The sequence below is a fragment of the Physcomitrium patens genome, chromosome 18 (genome assembly GCF_059467195.1).
Source record: "Physcomitrium patens ecotype Gransden chromosome 18, ASM5946719v1, whole genome shotgun sequence".
Taxonomy (NCBI): Eukaryota; Viridiplantae; Streptophyta; class Bryopsida; order Funariales; family Funariaceae; genus Physcomitrium; species Physcomitrium patens.
This window is the reverse complement of record NC_143427.1, coordinates 226,070-236,106: the sequence shown is the minus strand read 5'-3', so window position 1 is coordinate 236,106 and position 10,037 is coordinate 226,070.

Genomic DNA, 10,037 nt, shown 5'->3' with positions numbered 1-10,037 from the left:
TCATTCGTCATTCAAAATCATCAGCTGGAGCACCCATCTTATTTGTGAAGAAGAAAGATGGATCATTACGGATGTGTGTGGACTATCGAGGCCTCAACAAGGTAACAAAGAAAAATCGTTACCCATTACCCTTGATTTCTAGTCTCTTAGAACAACTTGGACGTGCGAAGATCTTTACAAAAATTGATCTAAGGAGAGCTTATAATCTCGTATGAATCAAGAAAGGAGATGAGTGGAAGACAGCATTCCGTACAAGGTATGGTCATTTCGAATATAATGTCATGCCTTTTGGTCTTACCAATGCTCCAGCGGTTTTCCAACATATGATGAATGACATCTTTCGAGAACACCTCGACGATTTTGTTGTCATCTACTTGGACGATATTCTAATATTCTCTAAAAATGAGGAAGAGCATGAGGAGCATGTTCGTTTGGTCTTGGAGAAACTACGCAAGCGAGGACTACATGCCAAATTAGAAAAGTATTTATTTCACCAGACGGAGATGGAATTTTTGGGGTTCACTGCGACTACAGAAGGTTTGAAGATGGACCCCAAGAAAGTAAAAGCAATCATGTCTTGGGAGGTTCCGAAGACGGTTAGAGACATACAATGCTTTCTTGGTTTTGCTAACTTCTATCGGATCTTCATCAAGAATTATTCTCAAGTTGCTGCTCCTCTCACTCGATTAACATGCAAGGATAAGTTGGAATGGGGACCTTTGGCAGAGAAGGCGTTTCAAGATTTGAAGACAGCATTTACTACAGCTCCAATTTTGGTACATCCAGACTTTACAAAGGCCTTCTATTTAGAAACTGATGCTTCAGATTTTGCTTTGGGAGCTGTGCTTTCACAAATGAGTGAAGATAAGAAGCTCCATCCAATTGCATTCTATTCTCGGAAGTTCTCTGCTGCTGAAATCAATTATGAGATCCACGATAATGAACTTTTTGCTATAGTGGATTCTTTCGAAGAATGGCATCACTTTCTTGAAGGAGCTGTACATCCAGTAACCGTATATACGAATCACAAGAATTTGGAGTATTTCATGATGGCTCGAGTTTTAAATCGGTGTCAAGCTCGGTGGAATATGTCGCTATCTAGATTCGATTTTGTTATCACTTATCGACCTGGAAGGCAGCAAGGACTATCCGATGCTTTATCAAGGAGATCGTATCTTGTACCAAAGGCTGGAGAAGCAACGTTTGATCAACAATGTACAACTTTATTGAAGCCAGAGAGATTTCAACTTTGTGGTACTATTGTATCATTTGATGCTGACTTCCTAAACCAGGTACGTGCTATGACCATTAAAGATTCAGTAGCCATTGATATCAAGCAACGTACCAATGATGACAAGTTCAAGGTGGAGAGAGATCTTTTATACTTTGAAGAGCGATTGTACATTCCAAAAGGACTAGCACGACTCCGAGTTCTTCAATCTCGCCATGATTTTCCAACTGCGGGACATTTTGGATTCAACAAGACCTTGGAGCTTATTTCCCGAGATTTTTGGTGGCCCCAAATGTAGAAGGATGTGAAAGATTTTGTCCTCTCTTGTGACATCTGTTCAAGATCTAAGAATCCTCGGCATCGCCCTTATGGACTTCTACAGCCATTGCCAATTCCACGTCGACCATGGTCTTCAATTTCTATGGACTTCATCACAGACTTGCCATCATCAAACTCATTTGACAGCATCTTTGTCGTGGTAGATCGGCTTACGAAGATGGCACACTTTGTTCCTTGTAAGAAGACATCGTCCAGTGAAGTCACAGCAAGACTCTTTCTCGATAATGTGTATCGATATCATGGACTATCAGATGATATCATATCAGATCGAGGTACCCAGTTCGTGTCAAAGTTTTGGAGATCTCTCTTTGGAATATTGAAGGTGGATATCAAGCTTTCTTCAGCTTTTCATCCTCAAACTGATGGCCAAATGGAACGGGTGAACCAAGTCTTGGAGCAGTACTTACGATGCAGCATCAACTATCAGCAAGACGATTAGACTGCATATCTACCGCTAGCCGAGTTTGCATATAATAACACCCTCCATGCGTCGACTCAACAAACACCATTCTTTTCCAACTATGGGTATCATCCGAAGCTTGATTTATTGAGTCCGTCAACAAATAACAATCCAGCAGCTGAAGGATTTGCGAAGCAACTATCAGAGCTTCAAACTATGTTGAAGCTTCAATAACAATCCGCTCAAGAATCCTATAAGACGTCTACAGATAGATTTTGGAATCCAGCACCTACTTTCAAAGTTGGAGACAAAGCTTGGCTTCTTCGACGAAATATCAAGACCAAGCGACCATGTGATAAGTTGGACTATCGAAGATTGGGACCATTTATCATCCAGAAGCAAATTAATCCAGTGGCATACCGGCTGGAGTTACCGGCTTCTATGAAGGTACATCCAATCTTTTATTTTTCTCTGTTGGAATCTTATCGAGAGTCATCTTTTCCTGGAAGAGTGCAATGTCCGCCACCTAGTATTGAAATCGAGAACCACGAAGAATACGAGGTTGAAAAGGTATTGGATTCACGACGAAGGTGGGGAAAGTTAGAATATCTTGTTCATTGGTGCGGCTATGACATTAATGAGCAAACGTGAGAGCCAGCTGAAAATCTTGCCAATGCGCCACAAAAGGTACAGGAGTTTCATCAACGACATCCCGATAAACCTAAATCAATTCGATGATAGCTTTTTTCTGAAGCTTGTTCTCCCAACAATATAAGAAAAGGGGAGAGCACCAGCAAAATTCATAGTTGATGTAGTTATTTTCTCCAAGATAGATCGTAGTTTGGTCTTTTGATATGGATAGCCAAGAGATAGATACTATGCCAGTCAGAGTATCGCAACCGAGTAGCTCAGGAAGGCAACCCCGAGATGAAGAACTACATGTACTACGACGACGACGGAGGATACCGAGTAACCGATCACTTGTGATCATATTTGAGATCGAGCCTGCTTACGACGGTCAACTAGAAGGCGTGTTTGTAGGACAATTTCACAATGAGGACACGGAAGTTCATGCTTGGTCAGAAGTCGAAGGAGTGGGCTACTACCGTTGGCTTCAAGGGTCGATGAACCACTTGCCTCGTGAACAACAGTTGGAGTTCATAGCAAAAGTTATGCAACAGATCTTCATTTTCTTGCGTTGGTACTGATCAACAACATTGCTTCTCAGAGACCTCGAAGCTAAAAGAGGAGGTGATGTTAGGGACATATTCCTTAGAACTTTTTAGAGAGAAGTTTCTAGAACCTTCTAGAAAACAAGCCTCTGGAACCTTCTAGAAGAGAAGCCGCTGGAACCTTTTAGAGAGAAGTTTCTAGAAGCTTCTAGAAAGGAAGTCTCTGGAACCTTCTAGAAAAGAAGTTTTTAGAAGCTTCTAGAAAGGAATCCCCTAGAACTTTCTAGAAGCTTCCTAGTTAATAGAAGTAGCTCGAGAAGTTTCTAGAACCTTCTAGAAAGGAAGCCTCTGGAACCTTCTAGAAGCTTCCTAGTTAATAGAAGTAGCTCGAAAAGCTTCTTAAGTAGGAGTATATATAGGGATCGAGGCTGAAGAGTTCTTCAGTCTCGACAACACATCTCTTGGAGTTCTAGCTCACCTTTCTGGTGTTGTTCTTGTACTCATCTGTTTAATCTAGTTCTGCCACTTCTTCTTGAACTTCTTGTTAGATTTCAAGTCTATATTTTGTGTCCGTGACAGATATTGCGACGAAATAGCCATATCTTATCACACAAGAGGAATGGTGGTTATTCCTTTCGATAGACATCCGCATTGACCTTTTGTTGTTCTTGAGCCTCTTTTAACTGCGCCTTCATCGTTGCATGTAGCTCTGATAAATGAATTGCCAAATCTTTTGCAGCAGGATTATCAACTTTTGAAAAGTCAAAAGTATCAAGTCGTGGATGATAACCATAATTAGCAAAGAAAGGTGTTTATTTTGTAGAAGAATGTACCATGTTATTGCAAGCAAACTCTGCCAATGGCAAAAGAGTTGTCCAATCATCTTGTTGGTAGTTAATGGTACATCTTAAATATTACTCCAAAACTTGTTTAACACGCTTTGTTTGTCCATCAGTTTGAGGATGGAATGTCAAAGATAGTTTTATATCTACTTTTAGAATCTTGAAAAGAGTCCGCCAAAATCTTGATACAAATTGAGTTCCCCTATCTGATATAATATCCTTGAGTAATCTATGATAGCGATAGATATTGTCAAGAAAGAGCTTAGCTGTTTCTTCACCTGTGATAGATTTTGTACATGGTACAAAATGTGCCATCTTGATAAAATGATCTACTATCACAAATATAGAATCATAAGAACCTGGGATTGGAAGATCCATAATGAAGTCCATAGAAACAGAAGACCATGATTGTTTTGGAATGGGTAATGGCTGAAGAAGTCCAAAAGATCGATGACGAATAGTTTTTGATCTTGAGCAAACATCACATGATTGTACAAAATCTTTGATTGTCTTCCATATTTGAGGCCACCAAGAATTCCTAGATATCAGCTCGAAAGTCTTATTATATCCAAAATGTTCTGCTGTTGGGAAGTTGTGACGAGCTTGAAGAACATGTAAACATGCTTCTCCTTCTGGAACATATAGGCATTCTTCGAAATAGAATAGGTTGTTCTTGAATTCAAATTTAGAAGGGCCATGAGATTTAGAAGAATTATTCTTGATATCATGAACAAGAAGGTCTGAAGACATACTTAATTGGACTTGCTTAAGAAAAGTTAAATCAACAGTCAATGTTGATTTTATTGCTCGAAGATAAAATTACTGTGGCTTCAAGAGAACCATTCTTTGTTGCTCAAAAGCTGCATCTCCTTCTTTTGGTACAAGATAAGAATGTCTAGACAAGGCATTGGACAAACCTTATTATTTTCCTGGCTGATAAGTGATGATGAACTCGAATCTTGATAAAGACATGCTCCAACAAGCTTGACGACGATTTAATACGCGTGTTGGCATATAATATTCAAGGTTCTTGTGATCCATATACACGGTGACTGGAGTGGAAGCGTCTTCTAGATAATGATGCCATTCTTAAAAAGAATCCACAATTGCAAGAAGTTCTTTGTCGTGGATCTCATAATTGATTTTTTTTGCTGAGAATTTTCTTGAATAAAAGGCTACTGGATGAAGTTTGTCATTTATTCCCATTTGTGATAAAACTGCACCCAGAGCAAAATCTGATGCATCTGTTTCCATAAAGAATGCTTTGGAAAAATCAACACGATACAAGATTGGTGCAAAAACAAACGCTGTCTTCAAAGATTCAAAAGCAACTTCCACTTCTCGATTCCATTCGAATTTGTCTTTACAAGTCAAACGTGTAAGTGGAGCTGCAACTTGAGAGAAGTCTTTCATGAAGTTTCGATAGTAGTTGACAAATCTTAAAAAACATTGGACATCTCTTACCGTTTTTAGAATCTTCCAATCTATAATAGTTTGAACTTTCTTAGGATCCATCATAAATCCATCATTTGAAATGATGTAACCTAAGTAATCGACTTGAGTAGTATGGAATACACACTTTTCTATCTTGGTATAGAGTCCTGCATCTCTTAATTTTTATAATACACAATGAACATGAAGTTCATGTTCTTCTGGATTCTTAGAATAGATCAAGATATCGTCTAGATAACAGACCATAAAATCGTCCAAAAACTCTTGAAAAACATCATTCATTAGATGTTGAAAAGCTATTGGTGCATTTGTAAGTCTAAAAGGTATGATGTTGTATTCAAAATATCCATACCTAGTTCGAAATGCAGTCTTCCATTCATCTCCTTCTTTGATGCATACTAGATTGTATGCTCCCTGAAGCTCTATTTTTGTATAGATCTTAGCTTGATTCAGCTGATGAAGAAGTCCAGATATTAAAGGTAGTGGATACCTGTTCTTGTTGGTGATCTTGTTGAGTCCTTGATAAACAACACACATCCGTAATGATCCATCTTTTTTCTTCACAAATAGAATTGGAGCTCTTGTCGGAGATTTAGAATAGCGTATAAAATTCTTGGCTAGATTTTCTTCGATATACTCCTTGAGTTCTGTCAACTCATTTTGTGATAAACTGTAGATTCGTCTGAATGGCAGTTGTGCTCCTTTTTGAAGGTCAATTGAACAATCATAGGGACAATGTTTTGGGAGTGTATCCGCATTCTTTTTTTCAAATATATCTTAAAATTCTTGATATTGGCTTGGAATGCCACTTGAAGTCTTTTCATCAATAGGAACAGGTGTGGCATAAATAATATATGGTGATTCTTTCATAGCAGTATGCAAGAAAGCTTTTGCACCTATAAATATGGATTTAATTGAACTGGAATTATGACTCTCTACTTGATTAACTACACTATTAGTTATATTTTTAGAGAAAGTAAGAGTTCGGGAAATCCAATCTATTTGAAGGTTGTATTTTTCTAACCACAATAAACCTAAAATGACTGGATTAGAAGGAGATCTAATGATATTAAATACTACAAAACTATTATGACCATTGATTATTAATTCTATAGGAAGGGTTTTGTGAGTGATATCTCCAGAAGACAATAGACGACCATCTATGATTTCTACATGAACAGGTTTAGTTTTCTTTACTAAAGATATGCTATGTCTTTTAGTAAATTCTTCATCTAAAAAACACGCTGAGGCTCCTAAATCTAACAAGGCAGAGACTTTGTAATGTTTAGGTCCTAAAATAACATTTAATGTAAAACAAGGAGAGGGATCTAAAGAGAGAATAGGACCTTTACTAGATGTTGTGCAAGGTTCTAGCCGCACGGTTCCTATTGTAGCTAGATAAATTTGTTTTTCGATATATTATCTTCTTTCACAGCCATACTCTTCATTTTGTGATTGCGTCATTTCTTTGGGCAATGTTGAGCAGTGTGCTTTGGTTCTCCACAATATAAACATAATCCTTCTTGACGACGACGAGTTTTTTCTTACTCAGTAAGAGGTTTGAAACGTACTACATCAATTTGCATATCTTCTACTTCCGAATGTATGTATTGAAGAGATGTTGGTATTGCCATTGAATTATAGTAATGTTGAGGTCCACTTGTACGATTCTCAGATCGGAATTCAAAAAGACGATTGTCGCACTTCACAGCAAAGTCAATTGCTTGACTCAATGTTTGAGGATCAGGTAAGTTGAGCATTAATTTTTTTACCTCATATTGTAATCCATAGAAAAATTGGCTAATAAGTGCAACATCATCCCACTTGATATTAGTTGCAAGTTGTCAAAATTGTGAAGCATACAATGTTACTGATCGATTGCCTTAACGTAAAATATGGATCTTATTGGTTGCAACACGAATTGCATCATGTTTTCCATATATGGATCGAAACTCTGCCAGAAAAGCCTCTAGATTATTCAATATTGGATCTCGTTGTTCAAGAAAAGATGAAAACCACGATAGTGCTAAACTTGAAAGAAGCGTATCAATGAATCTAACTTGCAATCCTGGAGTTGGATAGCTTTGAGATTGAAGTTCATGCACAAGTTGCACTTGATTGATAAATCCTCAAAACTTAGATCTAGTGCCATGAAACTTCTCGGGTAGGGCAATTCTTGGTTCTCTAACACTGAAAGGGCGTTCTACCCTTGGAAAAAAGATATGATTTGGTACAGATGTTGAAGCAGCTCCAACCATTTCTATATCTTCACTTCTTGCCAATCTTGTTGCTCCTTGTGGTGATAAATTGAGTTGATGCATTGCAAGCATTAATTCCCTCAATTGCTCTTGTATTTGTGCCATTGCATTCTTTATTTCAACAAGTTCTACCATGATAACACTTAGAAAAGAGAAGGTGTCTAATATCGCTCAAGACAAATAGAAGAGAGGACTTGAGAACAAAGAAAATACTAAGGACAATATCAGTTTAGAAGAGGGTAATCCGTAACTTCTAATATGCTTATATCTTATAAAAAAAAAGGGGTAATCCATTCTTAATCAAGATTAGACAAAGCTCTAATATTGTAGGTGTACTCTTGTCAATCTGTCAAAGACAAGAACTCGATGAAAAAATAATTCAGACAAGTGAGCCTTCAGTCAAAGAAAGGTAACAAAATATAAATAAATAAGTATGTATATTGAAAGAGAAATTGGAATGGCTATTGCCAAAAGACAAGAAAACTAGAGACCCTAGAAAACTAAACTGGAAGCAAGAAAGGAGTTGACAAGAATGAAGAAGGCTTCACTCTTATTTCTATATATACTATCTAACTAGGGGCTACGTTGTCGTATTGTAACATGAGTATACCGTGAAAATATAAAGAAAAGGGACTTTTATTAATGTTCAGTTACCTCGAATATTGGGAGCAACGACCGATTTCCGTACCAATATTCAGGGGCCAATTCAGACATCCCGTCACAGTCGGTCAGGGCATACTTATCAGTAACGAAATGCTCCGTTCGAGTCCAATAGTGGGAGTCAACAGAATCAAAAGGACTAAATCGATGACTGAGCGAGCCTGACGCGAAGGACCAATTTGATCCAATTACGGGAACATCTAGGTCTTATTACGGGCCTCTTAGCCAATATGAGACCTGATTTGGTCAGGCGACTCAATGTGGTCCCGATTACAGGGGTTTCGATTCCGTTTCAGGCTGTCCTGTTCTCTGTGCTGTTTCAAGGAACGTTGTTTCTGAAAAAAGAACCTTTTAAAAGGCAAAAAATGGAAGAGGAAGCTCTGACAGCTGAGCCAATTCCGGATCCAAGACGAAAGATTGAAGAAATTCAAAGGCTAGGGTTTGAAAGAAGAAAAAAAAAAAAAAAAAACATTCAGAAATGGTTAGGGTGGAGGAGAGGATTTAGAGTTTCGGGAATTAGGGAGGTTAAGAAAAAGGGTGGATACAAGGTTTTTGAGTAGGGATCAGAAAAGGAACTTCTAGCAATCAATGCTCAAAGGTCGATGTGTTGTACACGTGAATTGGGGTTTTAATGAAGTAGATGTGATTACTCTTGACTGTTTTGTGAAATCAAAGTTACGTTTGTGATTGAAGAATTAAAAGGGTGTCTATAGGATTGAGTATGCGGAGTGAATGAAAATTTTTGGGTTAATCTAACAAGACAGTCAATGGATACAAGGTCGTGAATATAAAGCGGTATCGGAGATTAGCAGGTTGGATTGTTCGAGGTTCTTTGTAACGTCTAGAGACCTACCGACTGGGGCAAAAAGGATTTCGGTAAGCAATCGAAGGACATTCGTATAGATTTATGATATATTCTTGTAATCATTTATATTCCAATAGTCAAAAACTGATAGACTGCTTGAATATTAGCGAATCTCCATATTACCTCCTACAGCCAAATGCCCAGTACATTCTCGAGCAGGAAAGCACGTAATACAACATAAGTGGTGAACTCGATGTGAAAGCTTGAGGTGGAAGGTATTGGATTTTGTTTGATTTTATTTTTATTTTTATGAAGAACAAAAATAAAAATTTTGACGAATCTTTGAAAGGAGTTTCTGGTGGGGGTTCTTCTAAACGACAAGATATGTACATGGATCCGTCTATTGCTAGTATGTTTCAAGCCTTCTCATTATCAATGCAGCAACAACAAAGCAATGATCGAAAGGAAGCTTTGGCAACCAAAGCATTGTAAGCACTGGTCAATAAAATTGATCAATTTGATGGAAGGAATATTTCAAGGTATTTAAGATATTATGTTCGTGAAATGGAATTAAATCGAGTTTTTGAGAAGAAAATAGTTGAATTATTTGGACTTGCGACAATACCGAAGATAAGAGACTATATTACATTGATTATGGATTGTTATGGGAATTCATGGGAGGTTTTTTCACATGCTATTAGGGACATATTCCTTAGAACTTTCTAGAGAGAAGTTTCTAGAACCTTCTAGAAAACAAGCCTCTGGAACCATCTAGAAGAGAAGCCTCTGGAACCTTTTAGAGAGAAGTTTCTAGAAACTTCTAGAAAGGAAGTCTCTAGAACCTTCTAGAAAAGAAGTTTCTAGAAGCTTCTAGAAAG